The sequence below is a fragment of the Tamandua tetradactyla genome, chromosome 4 (genome assembly GCF_023851605.1).
Source record: "Tamandua tetradactyla isolate mTamTet1 chromosome 4, mTamTet1.pri, whole genome shotgun sequence".
Lineage (NCBI taxonomy): Eukaryota > Metazoa > Chordata > Mammalia > Pilosa > Myrmecophagidae > Tamandua > Tamandua tetradactyla.
The window spans coordinates 57,115,647-57,134,336 of NC_135330.1; the positions used below are offsets into that span (position 1 = coordinate 57,115,647).

An 18,690-nucleotide genomic window follows, 5' to 3' on the forward strand; every position below is an offset into this window, starting at 1 on the left:
TGTTTTCTTACTGTATCAGTGAAAATACATATTGTCATGTCAGTTCTTGCCAGGAATTTCTCAACAAAATGGAATTTTTTTTCAGTATTTCAATAAATATTGCTATGCCCAGCCTGATAATTTTTAAAAGTTTTTTGCCGTCCTCATTCTATTAGATACTAACGCTTCTAAGTAATTAAGGTATTGACTAAGAATGGAGTCAAAGAATTCCACAAGAGGACAAGTTTTCTTTCTCTAGATATTTTCTAGGATGGTCTGTTGTCCTTGGATGGATACCTGAAGCATTAAACTCAATATTACATCATATCTTCATGCTAAAGAAAGCATTTTACATCAATTACTACTACACCTTAATTGGCAGAAATGAAACCTTAGAATAGCTAACATTTTTTGTAGCGCTTACTGTGTGCCAATGACTTTCCCAAGTGCCCTATCAATGCACTTGATCCTCAGAACAACTCCCTGAGACCAGCCATTATCCTCGTCTTACAAGTTCCTGCTGAAGGTCATAGCCTCCTCACTGGAGGAGCTGGAATTTGAACTCAGATAGTTTAGCTCCCAGGTCCACACTCTTGAACACTACACCATGCCATCTCTGAACCAGGATGACACTTGGGACTTGCTTAAAAGGCAAAAATCTTAGAGATCAGCCTTCAGGTCACCACTGAATAGGCAAATGTTCAGCAATAACTGAGAAACATAAAAGCCTCTGCTCTACGCTTTGTGGACTTTAACCCTAAAAAGAAAGGTGTTCCTGCTCCAGAAATTACCTCCTTTCCACACCTCGGAGACTTTATAAAGCAACAAAACATCTGCAAAATCCATTTGAAGAATTAACAATACCGTTATTACAAAGTAGTGCAGGAACCACAAACAGTTATGAAACATAGCCACCCAGCCCTCTCCCCTCCGCATTGCACTCTTCCCATCCTCCCCTCTGCAAAATAAGCAGGGCTCATTGTCCCTTTCCCAGAAGACACCTGATTTTTCTTAGGGTTCTACAAAAAGATGCCACACTTAGGATCCAGTAGATGACGGAACTAAGATTTTTAATAACTTCAGATAGTGGTCTACAAAACATCTTCCTTCTCAACTTCTTACTAGGAAGAACTTTCTTTAAAAAGCATCCTTGTTGACATTTCATAGAACATGAATGTATTTATATAAAATTGAATTGTAAGTTACCTACAGAAAAGCACACAGCTTGATAGATTTTTACAAATGTGTACACACAGGTAAGCATCATTCTGCTCAAGATTTAGAACATGGAAAAAATTTTTTAATGTTTTTATAAGTGTTATATACATCTAAAAATATTGGTAGGGAGGGAGTTACTCCAAGGCCAACCTGGCAGAGGTCATTCTGTTGAGAGAGCAGAGACCTAAGTTCTATCACCTCAAATAACGCTCACAAAGTTGCTAAATCCATCAGTATGAGGCAGCCCCTAAGGGAAAAAAATGGTTTATGCCGATGTGCATTTGATTGTAATATTTGATATCCACAATAACTTTGAAGAGGTTTGTACCTTTAACTAAGTTTGACATTCAGTTTGAAGCCATCAGTGATGTATATTTTTATGAGAAACATGTGGAGAGTTTGTTCAACATAACCCAGGTCAAAATGCTACAATACTTAGTGATCTTGACATTTCCCTGGAATAATAAAGACCAATTTTCCTCAGTGCCGAACAGGAAGTGTATAGTTTAGTACTCAAAATAAATATTCTTGCAATACTTTTTTTTCCAGAAGGGCATTTGTTTTATGTTAAGTTAGGAATTAATAATTCCCTGACTGATACAAGACTGTGTTTTGTTTTTTGTTTTTTTTTGTAGAAAACCTAAGAGCTAATGTATGAAACCTCACAGATTTAACTGTTGCTAGAAAAAAGGGTGTCTTGGTTTCCTAAGGCTTCCATAACCAAGTACCACAAATTAGGTGGCTTAAAACAACAGAAACATATTGCCTCAGAGTTCTGGAGTCCAGACGTCCGAAATCAAGATGTCAGCAGGGCCAGGCTCCCGCTGACAACTGTAGGGAAGAATCTGTTTCCTGCCTCTCTCCTGGCTTCTGGTGGTTGTTGACAGCCCTTGGAATTCTTTGGCTGGTAGCAGAATAACTCTATTTTCTGCTTCCACATTCAAATGGCCTTCCTCTGTCTCTGACTGTGTCCAAAATTCCCCCTTTTTATAAGGACACCAGTCATGTTGGACTAGGACTCACTTTATTCTAGTATGACCTCAATTTACCTAATTGCCTCTTCCAAGATTCTATCTCCAGATAAGTTTACATTCATGACACGGGGCCTAGAACTTGAACATGTCCTTTGGGGGGACACAATTCAACTCATAACAGAGGGAGATGCACAAAAGGGAGTATAATTAGCCTAGTTTGCTAAGTAACCATGAAATGAGGTTATAACTAACGCTACCAAGAAACAGGTAGGCTCAAGTACTGGGCCCCCCTTAACTTATCATGAGCTAATGCCAACTGGGATCAGATCCAAAGCTCCCCCAGGGAGTACTGGGGATTTCAGGAAATACCCTAGGACACTAGGCCAGGTCTGAGATTATCCTCAGGAACCTACTAGTCAGAAGGATATGGAAGAGAACAGACATGAGCCATCCTTCTAAGGGGGCAATGTGTTGACACCTGATGGGTATCCAACCCTTCAACTTTACTAAACATGTCCACTCTCTTACCTCACCTGATCCAACTGCAGAACCTGTTCTTGGCATGGTGGGTTGTGTCAGCCTCATCTCTCTGAGGGTACAACAGGGCCCAGTGAGCTATAATCGAGCTGGGACCTCCAACCACTTTAGCAACAGGAAGAGAAGCCCCACAGATTCCCAGCCCCTCCTGCTCAGGACTCTGCACCAACTTTTCATCATGCTGCTCTCTCACTTCCCACATAATCTAAGTATCCAAGTCCCACCGGTTCATGTTCCCTAAAACTCTCTCTGATTTGAGAGGACCCTCTCCTTCACAGCAGCCCCTGGCATTTCTTGCCCAAAATTATACAAGAGCCTCCAGACTAGTCACTTTCCGTCTATCTCAACCCACTCCAAACTTCACTTCACACAACTACCAGTACCATATTTCTGCCCCCGAGCTGATCAAATGGTTCGTTTGCTTACAATTCCCTGATGCCTGGTATCTCCAGGAAAAAAATTTCTAAACTCATGGTATCCAAGGTCCTTCACGACACAGCCCCCGCCTGCCCTCCCAGCCCCATCTTTAGGGCCTTCTCGATGCATGCCCTTGGATCCACCAAACTGAACTACTTGCTGTCCCTGAGCATAACCTGCTCTTTTCTGCGTCTGTGCTTTCACACGTGTTGCTCCCCAATAATCCGGCATACTCTGACCAGTCCCCGGGAAGCCCTCCTGGTTGCCCATCCCCAGCCAGCGCACCCCATAAAGGTCAGAAGAACCCTCTGCTGGGCCCAAGACTTTGGGAGTAAATTATGCTTTAGGCTTGTCGTGCTTGTTTGTTGGGGTTGCCTATACGGACTGTAAGCCCCAAAGCAAGGATAGTGAATTTGTCATCACTAAGTCCCCACCCAGTGCAGGCAGCAGGCACAGCACATGATTTCCCCCAAAGAATTAAAATTTCCTGACCTTTAGACCACATTACTCCCCATTTGTTTCCTTTGCTTTGGCCATGGACATCTTAGTGGGGCCAAGACTAAAATAATCTGGTCAAAACCTCAACATGCTCATTCCACTCCAAACCCAGCTTTACCAGTGCATCTTATGTTTCCCTTCAGGGACAATTCACAGATATGATTGCATGTGAACTCCCCCCGTGAGTGTGTTGTTAATGCAGAGAACTAGGTGGTAGAAATGGCATTACTCTATTAATTCAAAGTGTTCTGTGTCTCTGCACACCATCTGAAGAAAGAGCTTTCCCATGCAAAAGGGTTTAGAGCTGTGCTTTTTAGCTCCAACAAGTAGAAACAACTGGGAGTAGAATACATAGATACTATAGGGAGATACATAGAGACTACAAGGAGAAAGATTTCAGCACAACATGAAAAAAAAGTCTAACAATCAAAGCTGTGAAAAGGGCAACCATCTCGAGTCTCCCCAGTCGTGCGCCCTTACCATCGCAGCACTACGCTCCTTTCGCTGGTGTCTCCACTCGTCATTGTAGGCAAATATTTCAATGCGGACAAGCCTTTACCCCGTTGGAACCCCACTTCCCACTGGGTATTTGAAGTACTGCCTTTTGATTCGGAACCAGCTTTTGGAAGACTGTTCTCTTTGGAGCAAAGCTCTTTTCAAAGCCTTTGCTGATGGAGGTGCCAACCGCTTATATGATATCACCGAAGGAGGCTGGGGAAGATTTTTGCCTGAATTCATCAATGGAGGATTTGATTCTCTTAGGCCTGAAGTCAGAGAGTACTACGGTAGTAAGGGTTGTGAGTTGATTTCAACTCCTGATCAAGACCTCACTGACTTTACAAAGTGCTCCAAGTGCTCCAAAAAAAAAAAAAAAAAAAAAAAAAGATAAAAGAGCAAGACCTACAGGTTGATATGATTTTGACACTGGGCTTAGGACTTAGTGTATATTTTGACCAGAAATGGCATCTGTGAGCACCCCGTTTCAAGTATCTCCCATCACTCCTTTGCCTATTGTAATAATTCAAGAAAAATCTCTCATCTTCCTGCTCCAACCCGGAAGGTACAAGTTGCATGCAAACATTGGAATGGAAGGTGACTGGTGTGGCCTTATAACTGTTGGACAGCCTGCAATCATGGTGCCACAACAGGCCTAAAGTGGAACCTCACAATTCATGTGTTTGGTTCCGGAATATCTCTGCTGGATCTGAGGTAGTGACTGTGGAAACTGATCAGCTGCTCTCTGGACCATGGCCATCAAAGACTAACCTATTGACTGGCATCCATAGTGTGCCTCTACCTTACCTCATCACCAATGATCATGTTGTTCATTAATAACAGTTCTCCTGGGTTTACTGGAATCTACACTTCTCCAGGAAGCTGCTAGTTCAGATAATCCAGGCAATATCATACATGACAGATGTGAATTTTACAATGAGAGGCAAAATCATTATTTGTTAGAAAAGAAAAGAAGCTCTACTGTGCAAACTAATGTGAATAATTCCATTATAAAATTAAGTACTGGGCAGGCATTGGTGGCTCAGTGGCAGAGTTCTCGCTGCCGTGCCGGAGATCCGGCTTCCTTTTCCGGTGCCTGACCATGTTTAAAAAATAAATAACTAGTAAGTACTAATTATTCTTTATTGTGTTATTAATCATTCCAATTAATTTTAAAGAAAATTGTCTTTAGTTGGAAGCTGATTAAACTCCTTGGAGTCCAGCACATCACTAACTCCTGCTGTTCATCCTTAAATGCTTTTAAGAACAAGGGGTACTTCTGAATGTATTTTAATATTATATTCTCCATAGAATTTATATCACCTTGTACTGGAAAAAAAAATGTCTTCCAAATTGGGATGTTAAAACTATACTACTTTATTCAGGCCTATTACTGTATCTAGTATTATCTTTTAAAAAATAAATCAAGTCATTGACCTCCAGACTTTGGGAGCAGGTAATTATGTGAGTTATAGGTAAAGAGAGAAAGATAAATAATTCTTGAAGCCCATTCTACTAACTTAATACCAAACTGAACTTCTGAAGTAAATGCCCTAAACTTTAGTGGAGTGACAGATCAAAACTATGCCTAAACAAAGTCTATGCCCACAGACTGAAAAAGTTGTGCAGAAGAAACTTAAGCATAAAAATTCATTTTGGGGTGCACGGGTGGTTCAGTGGTAGAATGCTAACCTTCAATGCTGGAGACCTGGGTTTGATTCCCAGGCCATACATCTAAAAAAAAAAATCATTTTGTCTGGCACCACAGACTGAAAAAAATAAATGTTTGGTTCATAGATCAAAATTTTATTCAAATATCAGAAAATAGTTCGACAGTCTATGGGGATAAAGGAACATGGTAGAATAAAGAGCCTAATGCTGAGAGCCTGAGGTTCTTTCCCACACTCAAATTGTAAATTCTGGCACTTTGCAGTTGTGAGGCAGATAATGCACATGTTTTCTGACACAGCCAAGTAAAATCTCTGGCCCATTGAATATTCTCATTTCTTTTATAATGGGACCTTCTTCATTATATATATAATGTATATATATGTATAAATGTATATATATATATATATATATATATATATATATATATATATACACATTTACTAAACCAAATGTTGCTGTACAAACAGTGATGTACAAACACAAACCTGCCCAACACGTTTTATGCACACACAGTTCCCATGTTGCTTTACGGGATGGAACAGCAGCTGTTTTCTTCTTGGTGCTAACAACTTTGATTATGAAAAGCAATGTGAAGCTTAGATTGTAAACAGAAAATGAAAAGGGGATCAGTGGAACCAACGTGCAATTCTGAACAATTACTCATTAGAAAAAAATTATTTTATGAAAATGCACGTGTGATTGAAATCTGGATGTCAAATAAAAATATTTAGTTGTCAAAAAAAAAAAAGTAGAGGAACTTCGAGGAAGATGGCCAAATACAGTGGCTTGAGATTAGCCCTGCTCCATGGAAAAGTTAGAGAAGGGCCTAGAAGGCCACTGAAGCAGTGATTTGGGAGTGCGGCTACCCTGGGAGAGCTTTATGCACCACATGCGGCAGCCCTGATTGCAGAGGCCAAGGAACTGAGGGGCAGAAAGCTGGAGTCTGGAGCAGAGATGCGGAGCCCACAGGAGTGCACAGATGGCAGCCTGGGAACAGGAAGTAAGCCAGGCTCTGCCCATAGTGTTGTACAGCCTCGCTCCACCCCGCCTGAGCTCTGTGCATTCGTTTACAGCACTCCCAGGCCCACGCATGTGTGTGGCCCCAAGTTACATCATTCAGCTCTGGGAACCGCACTTTACAGCAATCTTAGAACCACACACATGCACAGCCCTCAGCCACACTTCCCAGCTCTGAGAAAGTGCTGACCTGTGCAGCCGGGTCATATCTGCCCTGAATCCACGAAGGCTGCTACAGCTCTACGCATGCACACAAACTGCCCCCTGCCTTAGACCAGTGCACACCAGGGTTATGCCCCCCAGACCGGTGCGCCCACACAGCTACATCCTCCCTGGCCTCTGGGTGCCCACATTCACAAGCACCAGCATAACATCCCGAACCTGCGCCTATGCCTGCCCTGAAGCAAATCACCACACTGAGTGCCCACCCCCTGCCCTGTTGTACAGCCATCTTGCAAACACAAGGCCTTAGACTACTGAAAGAAATCAACTCCCAAAGTCAATCAGTCAAAATATTTACATACCATGAAGACAGCAGACGATCACTAAGCATTTCACAATACAGACAGATAGAGCCATGTCTAATGACCAAATTAAAACAGCAGAGGAGACACAGACATTGGAGCAACTAATCAAAGATATTTATACCATTCTACTTAATAAAATAAGTGGGATAGCAAATGACATAACGGAGATCAAGAAGACAGTAGAAGGGCAGGCCATGGTGGCTCAGCAGGCAGAGTTCTTGCCTGCCTTGCTGGAGACCCGGGTTCAGTTCCCGATGCCTGCTCATGCCAAAAAAAAAAAGACAGTAGAAGAGCATAAGGAGAAATTTGAAAGAATTAGTAGAAAAAAAGTGAATATCACAGAGATTCAAGACTCTGTTGACCAAATGAAAAACATACCAGAGGCACACAATACCATATTTGAAAAGACAGAAGAAAGAATAAATGATATAAAGGACAAGATATTTGACTTCGAAGACTCAAAGCAGCAAATGGCAAAAAAAAAAAAAAGATGGAAAAAATGGAACGGGAACTCAGGGAAATGATAGCCAAAACAAAGCACACAAATATAAGAATCATTGGTGTCCTGGAAGGAGAAGAGAGGAGTAAAGGGCTAGGAAGAGCAGTTGAGCATGTAATAGGGAAAAACTTCCCAACCCTCATGGAGGACATAAATATACAAGTCAAAGAAGCCCAACGAACTTCAAACAGAATAAATCCAAATAGGCCTTCCCCAAAGCACATACTAATCAGTCTGTCAAATGTTGAAGAGAAGCAGAAAATCCTGAAAGTACCAAGAGAAAAGCAATCTACTACATGCTAGGGAAATCAAATAAGACTGAGTTCAGACTACTCAACTAGCACCCTGGAGGCGAGAAGGCAGTGGCATGCTATATTCAAGATCCTGAAAGAGAAAGACTTCCAGCCAAGAATTCTGTACCCAGCCAAATTGTCCTTCAAAACTGAGGGAGATATTAAACTTTTCACAGACAAAGAGGTCCGGAAAGAATTTGTCAACAAGAGACTGGCCCTACAAGAAATACTAACAGAAGTTCTGCTGGGTGAAAAAAAAAAAGACAGGAGAGGTAAGCCTAGAGGAGGGCACAGAATTGAAGAGTATCACTAAGGGTGATTTAAAGAATACGGAGAGAAAGAAGGAAAAGAATATATAGATCTGACAAATAAAATAAAAAAGATAAGATGATAGAGTCAAGAAACACATTTTCAATAATAACTCCGAATATTAACAGACTAAATTTACCAATTCAAAGATATAGACTGGCAGAATGGATTAAGAAACATAATCCAGCTATATGCTGCTTACAAGAGACTCATCTTAGACACAAGGATACAAATAGATTGAAAGTGAAAGGATGGAAAAAGATTTCCACGCAAGTTGTAACCAAAAGAAAGCAGGAGTAGCTATACTAATATTGGACAAAATGGACTTTAAAGGTAAAGACATCATAAGAGACAAAAAGGACACTATGTACTAATTAAAGGGTCAATTCACCAAGAAGATATAACAATCATAAATGTTTATGCTCCCAATCAAGGAGCTCCAAAGTACATGAGACAGACATTGGCAAAGCTGAAGGGAGCAATAGATGTTTCAATAATAATAGTAGGAGACTTCAATACACCACTTTCCTGTATAGATAGAACAACTAGACAGAAGAAACACAAGGAAATAGAGAAGTTAAATAATTTGATAAATGAATCAGAACTAGCAGAGATATATAGGTCATTGTACTCCAGAGCAGGAGGTTATACACTCTTCCGTAGTGCTCATGGAACATTCTCTAGCATAGATCATATGCTGGGGCACAAAACAGGTCTTCATAAATTTAAGAGCATTGAAATTATTCAAAGCACTTTCTCTGATCACAATGGGATGAAGCTGGATCTCAATAACCACCAAAGAACGAGAACATTCACAAATACATGAAGATTAAATAACACACTCTTAAACAACCAGTAGGTCAAAGAAGAAATTGCTAGAGAAATCAGTAGCTTTCTAGAGATGAATGAAAATGAGAATACAACATATCAGAACTTATGGGATACAGCAAGGGCTGTGCTGAGAGGGAAATGTATTGCCCTAAATGCCTATATTTAAAAACAAGAAAGAGCAAAAATTGAGGATTTAACAGTGCACCTGGAAGAACTTGAGAAAGAACAGCAAACTAACCCCAAAGCAAACAGGAGGAGAGAAATAAGGAAGATTAAAGCAAAGATAAATGAATGGGAGAACAAAAGAACAATAGATTGAATCAATAAAACTAGAAGTTGGTTCTTTGAGAAAGTCAATAAAATTGATGGGCCACTAGCAAGACTGACAAAGGAAAAAAGAGAGAGGGCGCAAATAAAAAAAAATCAGAAATGAGAAGGGGTGCATTACCACAGACCCTAAACAAATAAAAGAAATCATAAGAGGATACTATGAGCAACTCTATGCCAACAAACTAGACAACTCAGATGAAATGCACAAATTTCTGGAGGCACACAAACAAGCACACTGACTCAGGAAGAAATAGAAGATCTCAACAAACAAATCACAAGTAAAGAGATTCAATCAAAAAAGTCATCAAAAATCTTCTACCAAGAGAAGTCCAGGGCCAGATGGCTTCACAGGGGAATTTTACCAAGCATTCCAGAAAGAACCAACACCAATCCTGCTCAAACTTTTCCAAAAAATTGATGAAAAAGGAACTCTACCTAACTCATTTTATGAAGCTAATGTCATTTTAATCTCCAAACCGGGTAAATATGCTATAAGAAAGGAAAACTACAGGCCAATCTCCCTAATGAACATAGATGCAAAAATTCTCAATAAAATATTAGCAAATCAAATCCAACAGCACATTAAAAGAATTATACACCATGACCAAGTAGGGTTTATGCCAGGAATGCAAAGATGATTCCACACAAGAAAATCAATTAATGTAATATAGCACATTAACAAATCAAAAGGGAAAAATCACACGATCATCTCGATTGATGCTGAAAAAGCATTCAACAAAATTCAGCATCCTTTTCTGATAAAAACACTCCAAAACATAGGAATCAAAGATAACTACCTCAATATGATAAAGGGAATATATGAAAAACTGATAACCAGCATCGTACTCAATGGAGAGGGATTGAAAACCTTCCCCCTAAGATCAGGTACAAGACAAGGATGCCCGCTGTCACCACTATTATTCAACATTGTGCTAGAAGTTCTAGCTAGAGCAATCAGGTGGGACAAAGATATAAAGGGCACCCAAACTGGAAAGGAAGAAGTAAAGCTGTCATTATTTGCAGATGATATGATACTATACTTGGAAGATCCCAAGAAATCTACACGAAGTTACTTGAGCTAATAAACGAATTCAGCAAGGTAGCGGGATATAAAATTAATGTGCAATTTCAGTAACATTTTTATACACAAGCAATGACCTAGCTGATGAGTCAGTTAAGAAAAAAAAAAAAAACATCCAAAATAGCAACTAAAAGAATCAAGTACTTAGGAATGAACTTAACTAGGGATGTAAAGGACTTGTACACAGACAACCCCATAACATTGCTAAAAGAAATCAAAGGAGATTAAATAGGTAGAGAGACATTCCCTGCTCATGGATAGGAAGGCCAAATATAGTTAAGATGTCAATTCTCCCCAAATTGATCTACAGATTCAACACAGTACCAATCAAAATTCTAGCAACCTACTTTGAAGATTTGGAAAAGCTAAGTACCAAATTCATCTGGAAGGGAAAGAGACACTAACTAGCTAAAAACATCCTCAAAAAGAAGAACTAAGTGGGATGATTAATACTCCCTGACTTTAAAACCTATTATAAAGCCACAGTGATCAAAACAGCATGGTACTGGCACAAAGACAGAAGCATTGACCAATGGAATCAAATTGAGAGTGCAGAAATAGACCACCAAATCTATGGTCACTGATTTTTTTTTTAGATGCACTTTTTTTTATTTATACATTTTTTAATTAAAAAATATATAACAACAAACAAATATAAACATTCTTAACATATGATCATTCCTTTCTACATATATAATCAGTAATTCAAAATATCATCACACAGTTGTGTATTATCATAATCATTTCTGAGAACATTTGCATCAATTCAGACAAAGAAATAAAAAGAAAGCAGAAAAAAATTCATATATACCATACCCCTTACCTGTCCCTTTCATTGATCACTAGCATTTCAATCTACTAAATTTATATTAACATTTGTTCTCCCTATTTTTTATGTTTATTCCATACATTTTACTCATCTGTTGATAAGGTAGATAAAAGGAGCATCAGACACAAGAATTTCACAATCACACAGTCACATTGCGAAAGCTGTGTCATTATACAATCATCTCCAAGAAACATGGCTACCAGAACACAGCTCTACATTTTCAGGCATTTCCCTCCAGCCTCTCCATTACATCTTAACTAACAAGGTGATACCTATTTAATGGGTAAGAATAACCTCTCCAGGATAACCTCTCGACTCTATTTGGAATCTCTCAGCCATTGACACTTTCTCTTCTCCCCTTTTGGTCAAGAAGGTTTTCTCAATCCCTTGGTGCTGAGTCCCAGCTCATCCTAGGACTTCTGTTCCACATTGCCAGGAAGGTCCACACCCCTGAGAGTCATGTCCCATGTAGAGAGGGGGAGGGCGATGAGTTTACTTGTTGTGTTGACTGAGAGAGAGAGGGGTCAACCGATTTTTCACAAGACCCCAAATCCTCCGAACTGGGACAAAATAGTCTTTTCAATAAACAGGCATGGAAGAACTGGATATCAATAGCCAAGAGAATGAAAGAGCACTCCTGTCTTACACTCTACACAAAAATTAACTCAAAGTGGATCAAACACCTAAATATAAGAACTAGCACCACAAAGCTTCCAGAAGAAAATGTAGGGAAACATCTTCAAGACCTAGTAATAGGAGGTAGCTTTCTGAACTTTACACCCAAAGCATAAAGGTATGATCAGAGGTAAAATACAGAATGTAGGGGACTTCACGATGTATAGAAGCTAGAGATGGGTGACCCATTAACTAATGAGGTTTCCAATATAAGGGAATAAATGGGAGCGAAGGTGATTCTCTAGTGGGTATATAAGTAATATTACCATATTGAAGATGAACAAGATTGAAAGGGGTTGTATAGACCTACGTGTCCCACTGATTCACAGTAGAAATATGAATTAATTCTTGCAAGAATTACTTCAAAGATATGATTCTTGTATAAAGAGAGTTTAAGTCCAGGGTACAGGGAGAAAACTGCTATTGCATGCTATGAGCTACATTCGAAAGGAAACCATCAGCACTACCACAGCAACAGCAGAGGTAAATAATGGGGGGAGGGACAAGAGTTAAGAGGAGGTTTCAATTTCCTATTTGGCGAGGGTGTGTTTATTGATTTTTTTCTCTTGGGGACAATGAAATTATCTAAAATTGAGAATGTTGATTGACTGTGGACTTTGGGCCTTCTACATGATACCTGATGAATGCAGCTGGCTGAAGGATGCACCGACAGAGAAGTAGATTGGCGAACAATGGTGTCTACTTATGAACGAAGGTTGTGCTGCCATAAAAAGGAACAAAGTCATGAGGCATGCAACGATGTGAATGAACATGTGGGACATTTGGTGAGACAAAATATGCCAGAAACAAAATAATAACAATGGTATGGTCATCTTTAGAAAATGCTTATAAGAAAGCAGGGGCCTAGATTGTATGCTTTTAGAGCAGACACATTAAGTCCAGAGTGCTGATTATTATTTCTGGATTTTGAGAGGCTGTTTTATATATACCCTGATATTTAGAGCTAAGAATGAAGTCAAACAGGTTGGGGTTAAAGTAATTCAGAATATAAGGGTAAGGAAGCAGTGTCTATATTTTAGAACCACATATACTCTTTGAGACCAATGAAAGAAAGGTTTATTTGATCTGGAACAGAAATTTTCTGTAGTGCATAATCTAATTATGAATTAGATTATGCACTACCATCAGCTGTGGTAGTGCTGATGGTTTCCTTTCAAATGTAGCTCACAGCATGCAATAGCAGTTTTCTCCCTGTACCCTGGACTTAAACACTCTGTATACAAGAATCATATCTTTGAAGTAAATCTGTATACTCATTTGAACAATTGAAACACAAGGAGCACAGAATAAGAAAGAGGTCCTTTAATCCTCTGTAGATTATTGTAATGCCTGGAAACATTCTAGAATATATTAAGCAGATTATCAAAAAGTATTGGCAAAGTCCCCTGAGGGAGGGGAGAAAGAATATGGAACTCTTAAATCTTAACCATCAGGGAATCCCCTGATACTGCATCAAACTTAAGGGACACCCAAATCAATAGGCCATGCCCCCAATCATGAAGCTTACTCTTGTGAAGCTTATGTTGGTAGTGGAGAAGCTTAGACTATCTATAGGCATGCTAAGAGTTACTTCTGGAGTATCTCTTTTGTTGCTCATATGTGGTCTCAGGGTCTTTAAGCCCAACTCTGCAAGTGAAATTACTGCCCTCCCTCCTATGCAGTACAGAGTCAAGAAGTAAAAACCTAAAAATGTGAAATCATAACCCACATCAAACTCTGAAATATGTTCTACAACTAATTGTGGTGCTGTGCTTGGAAACTTATAGCTTTTTTGTGTATATGTTATTTTTCACAAAAAAAGAAGGAAAAAAGTTGATTGTGATGATAAAAAAATATTTAAGCCCTCCATCCTCTTATATTCTGGAGCAGCTAGAAAGAAAAATATTAGAGAATCATATGATAGCCCATGACAAACTCTTGGATCGGTCCTGTAATACTTGTTGAAGAGTGCTTTGAAAACTATTGCTGTTTTATTTATTTGCTTTGTGTATGTGTTCTACTATACAATAAAAAAATTAAAAAAAAAAAACTGGAACAAAATGTGTTTGAGGCTGATGATGTTCCATCTGAGGCTGGGCTTGAAGGCCATGTTGGAGACGTGGTTCCTACATGGCATGGCTCAGTAACCTTCAACCACCCTGCAGAACTGACTGTCCATGATTCCAAATGGCCAAACAAGCTGTCAACACTTCAGGAAGGATCTCTTCCTTTACTTCTTCCCACAGAGAAAATTCATTCGTGCCTTTGTAGTCTGCTAAAATGATAAGCTAGTGAGAGTCAAGATCCAGTCAACATTAGGACCTAAACATACAAGAGATGAAGTTACAAAGCTCATTTCTGCATTTATGTGATCCAGGATAGAAGTCACAGAACTGCCAAACATGTTAGACCAACTCATCCTTAAGAACAAGTAATAGCATTCTGAAAAGAAAATGTGTCTACTTAAAAAAAATGGTATTCATTCATCCAAAAATGTTCCTCCAGCATCTACTATGTAATGTGAAGCAATTCATGGTGGTGGAGACATTGTTTCCCCTACTCATATCTCCTCTGTGAGGGGCAAAAATATGCTATGATTAGATGAGGTCATTCAAGAAAGTTGCTGGTACTTGGTCTCCCAGCCCTTCAGTACAGTAATCTACCATTTGGTGAAAGAGAGCAAGTTGAGAAAGTTGCACTGCAGAAACTCAAAACATCCATAATAATGTCTCTAAATGAAGGGAATACAATTTATTTATCCAATATTCATCACTTGAAAAATATTAACTGAACACCTACTAGTTCCAGGTAGCAATCCAGACATTAGGGTAATTCATGAAAATAACAGCATACAATTTTAGGCACTTATTATACCTCAAACATTGTGTGGTACATACTGTGACAAATTGTTAGTTTCAAAAAAAAAAAAATCTATCCTCTCTTTTTTCCTGGGCACATGGCCACCCAGGAAGCAACTACATTTCCCGGCCTCCTTTGCAGCTAGGTATGCCCACGTGACTGGGCTAAGGCCAGTGAAATGTGAGCAAAAATGGTAAGACCAATCTTCCAAGCTGTGAAGGCAAGTCACTTTCCCTGAACTTCGGCTCTTTTCTCCTTCCGAGGCTGGAACCAGGTGGGGATGGTAAGCCACAACAAGAGGAACATAACCTGTATCCCCTCCTGACCTGGTGGAGCAATGTCCACTGGCCCAGCCCTCAGGTGAGGGAGAAATAAGCCACTGTATTTGGGGGTCTCTTTTTTCAATAACTTAACAGTTACCCAAATATACAAACATGATTTCACTTATTCCTCGCAACAATCCAATTTTACAACTTAGGAAAGTAAAGTTTATAGAGATTAATTCACTTGCCCAATATCCTACAACTAGCAAGTAATAAAGCATGGGTTCAAACTCAGTCTGTCTGATTCCAAATCCCACTCCCTTAACCACTGTTCTAGTTTGCTAGCTGCTGGAATGCAACACACCAGAGACGAACTGGCTTTTGATAAAAAGGGATTTATTTCATTAGTTCTTCAGAGGAAAGGCAGCTAACTTTCAACTGAGGTTCTTTCTTACATGGGAAGGCACAGGATGGTCTCTGCCGGCCTTCTGTCCAGGCCTCTGGGTTCCAACAACTTTCCCCGGGGTGACTTCTTTCTGCATCTCCAAAGGCCTGGGCTGAGCTGCGAGTGCTGAGATGAGGTATGCAGAGCTGCTTGGGCTGTGCTATGTTGAGCTCTCTCATTTAAGCACCAGCCAACTAAATCAAACATCATTCATTGCAGCAGGCACGCCTCCTAGCCAACTGCAGATGTAATGAGCAACAGATGAGGGTCATGTACCATTGGCTCATGTCCACAGCAACAGAACTAGGTGCCTTCACCTGGCCAAGTTGACAGCTGAATCTAACTACCACATGTCCACCCCTTGTCAACTTGGCAGCTACATGCATCACGTTAAACAATAGTAAGGTGCAAAAAATTCTCTTCTGGCTGTGGACCTGTGAATCTCAAAACAAGTTGTCTAGTACCAATATGTAAAGGAGGGACAATCACAGGATCCATAGGGAGAAATTGGAAGGAAAACCTGCAGGGCAAACACCATTGGATTTCAAAGTCTGAAAGTCATTCATCCTTCAGCTTTAGAAAGTGGCAGTCCCACCCTTTCTGAGGGCCTATGCAGTGGCCCACCTCTTTCCCAATCAACCTCAGGGAACATTGAGGAGACCACCTTTCTCTCGGCTCCACTCTCTCCAGGCATCAGGACCACACCTGGGCTCTCTGCCATTTCCAGGGTACATGCTCAACCCTCCATGTGGTGGCAGCCAGGCTCTCCCCAGTCCCCAAGGAGCGTGTTGTACCTTTTCCAAGGCCTGAGGCTGCACGACTCTTCCACTGCAACGAGGTGGGAGGTTCATCCTCTCCCTTCACGGTAAACTCACGTATCTGGGTGGGTCCACTCTCCTGGTCGAGGTTTCTTGGCTTCAGACCCGAGCTTCCATGGTTCTCACTCTGCAAACTCCAATTTGTTCCTTTTGTGTCCCTCTTTGTTCAGATTGGCAGTGGTTCCATTTACACCAACAATCTCTTCAAGCACTCCAGGACATCTCCATCATTCTCTTCATAGTTCCTCCAAAATCTTCCCCTTATCCATTTAAAAAGCCATTCCAACATGTTTGGTATTTGCGAACAGCAGCACCCCACTCTCCAGTACCAAATTCTGTTCTAGTTTGCTAGCTGCTGGAATGCAACACATCAGAGATGGGTTGGTTTTTAATAAAAGGGGATTTATTTCATTAGTTCTTCAGAGGAAAGGCAGCTAACTTTCAACTGAGGTCCTTTCTTACATAGGAAGGCAAAGGATGGTCTCTGCGGGCCTTCTGTTCAGGCCTCTGGGTTCCAACAACTTTCCCCGGGGTGACTTCTTTCTGCATCTCCGAAGGCCTGGGCTGAGCTGTGAGTGCTGAGATGAGGTATGCCGAGCTGCTTGGGCTGTGCTACGTTAAGCTCTCTCATTTAAGCACCAGCCAATTAAATTAAACATCATTCATTGCAGCGGGCATGCCTCCTAGCTGACTGCAGATGTTATAAGCAACAGATGGTGTACATTTATTTGTACACCATCTCAACAGGAAACATCCTCATAACCACCATCTCTTCTCCAAATATTTTTTCAACTATGTTATAACTTATAGGAGCTATGCTCATTTTTTCATACCTCAGTTCGATTAGTAGTTTCCCTATTTACTGAATTTATTTGAGAAATATCCAGTATATATTAATTATTGGGCACTACCCAAATCCAAAGTAATAATGTTTGCAAACAGAAAACATTTTGTCCCATTTGTTTTACCCAGAAATAAATTAGGACTGTGGAAAGTGCTCGCCATAGAAGTGGAATGAGCTTCTATAAATAAGCATGGAAACACGTGTTACCTTTCCCCTGGGTGTTGCAGTAACAGGTTTTATTTCCCCTCTGTTTCTGTCTTGTGGCCTTGTGTTATTTGAGTGTCAAATGTGCCTGTGTCCATTGTGTGGCCTGGATTTCGGCCAAGCTCCCTGGGCAATGCCCGACCAGTGCTCACTCAGCCTCCCAGCTCCCACACAGCAGCCACACCGGGGGGCACCCACCTGGGGAGAACGGGGCAGGGGGTGGGGTTCCCATCTCCACACATGGCTGCCCCATTACACAGAACATGGGCAAAACTTCCGTCCACCCAACCCCAGTCTCATTTATGAAAATAAGGATGATGGGCACTTGCAGAACACAAGCCCTTCAAGTGCCGAGCCTTTGTTTAATGAAATTTTCTCATTGAATTTTCCCAACAGCCCTATGTGGTGGGCACAATTATAGTCACAGCACAGGTAAACCTACCTCAGCTCACAGCGTGACCTGCACGTAGCTGGTTAGTGGCAGGGACAGGATGCAAACCCACCACCACTGACCACAAAGTCCATGCTTTTAACCACTAAGTCATATATTTTGTTTTGGATTAATACAGAATCTAGAAAACAAAGCATGGAAAGAAATGGAGCTGATAATATTAAACTCCACATCTACCTTTTCACTTCATTGCCATACTGCCTTGGAGTCTTTGGAAAGAATTTCTCTTTTCTCAAATTCAATTGAGATGTATATAAAGAAAAGGCAATAAACACACCATTGTTAAGGGTTTATTTCACATCTTTAAAAATGATGGCTTTCGTGGTTTGCCAAACCCCAACCAATAACCCCAAAGAAGAACCAGAGAACTGTCTGAGATCCTACAAAAGCCGCACGCACTAAGTATACTTTTCAGAAAACTAAAACCTTCATATGCTTCCTACGCCAGAGAAGTCCTGAAATCCAGAGGGGCCAGCCTCTCCAGGAACATCAACCAGTTCCATCCCCCTATCCATATTGTCAACACCCCTTTCCAACATGAAAAAAGGTTAGAATGGTCATAGCCCAAATATCCCTAAAGATGAGGAGAAGGATCAAAGGAGAAGGAGAAGTTATAACAGAGAAGA

The 18,690-nt window shown here is 40.5% G+C and overlaps 1 pseudogene; it reads left to right on the forward strand.

Moving 5' to 3' along the window:
• Positions 1–3,179: 3,179 nt before the first annotated feature.
• Positions 3,180–4,888, forward strand: LOC143680246 (thiamine pyrophosphokinase 1 pseudogene; annotated as a pseudogene).
• The last annotated feature ends 13,802 nt before the right edge of the window (positions 4,889–18,690 follow it).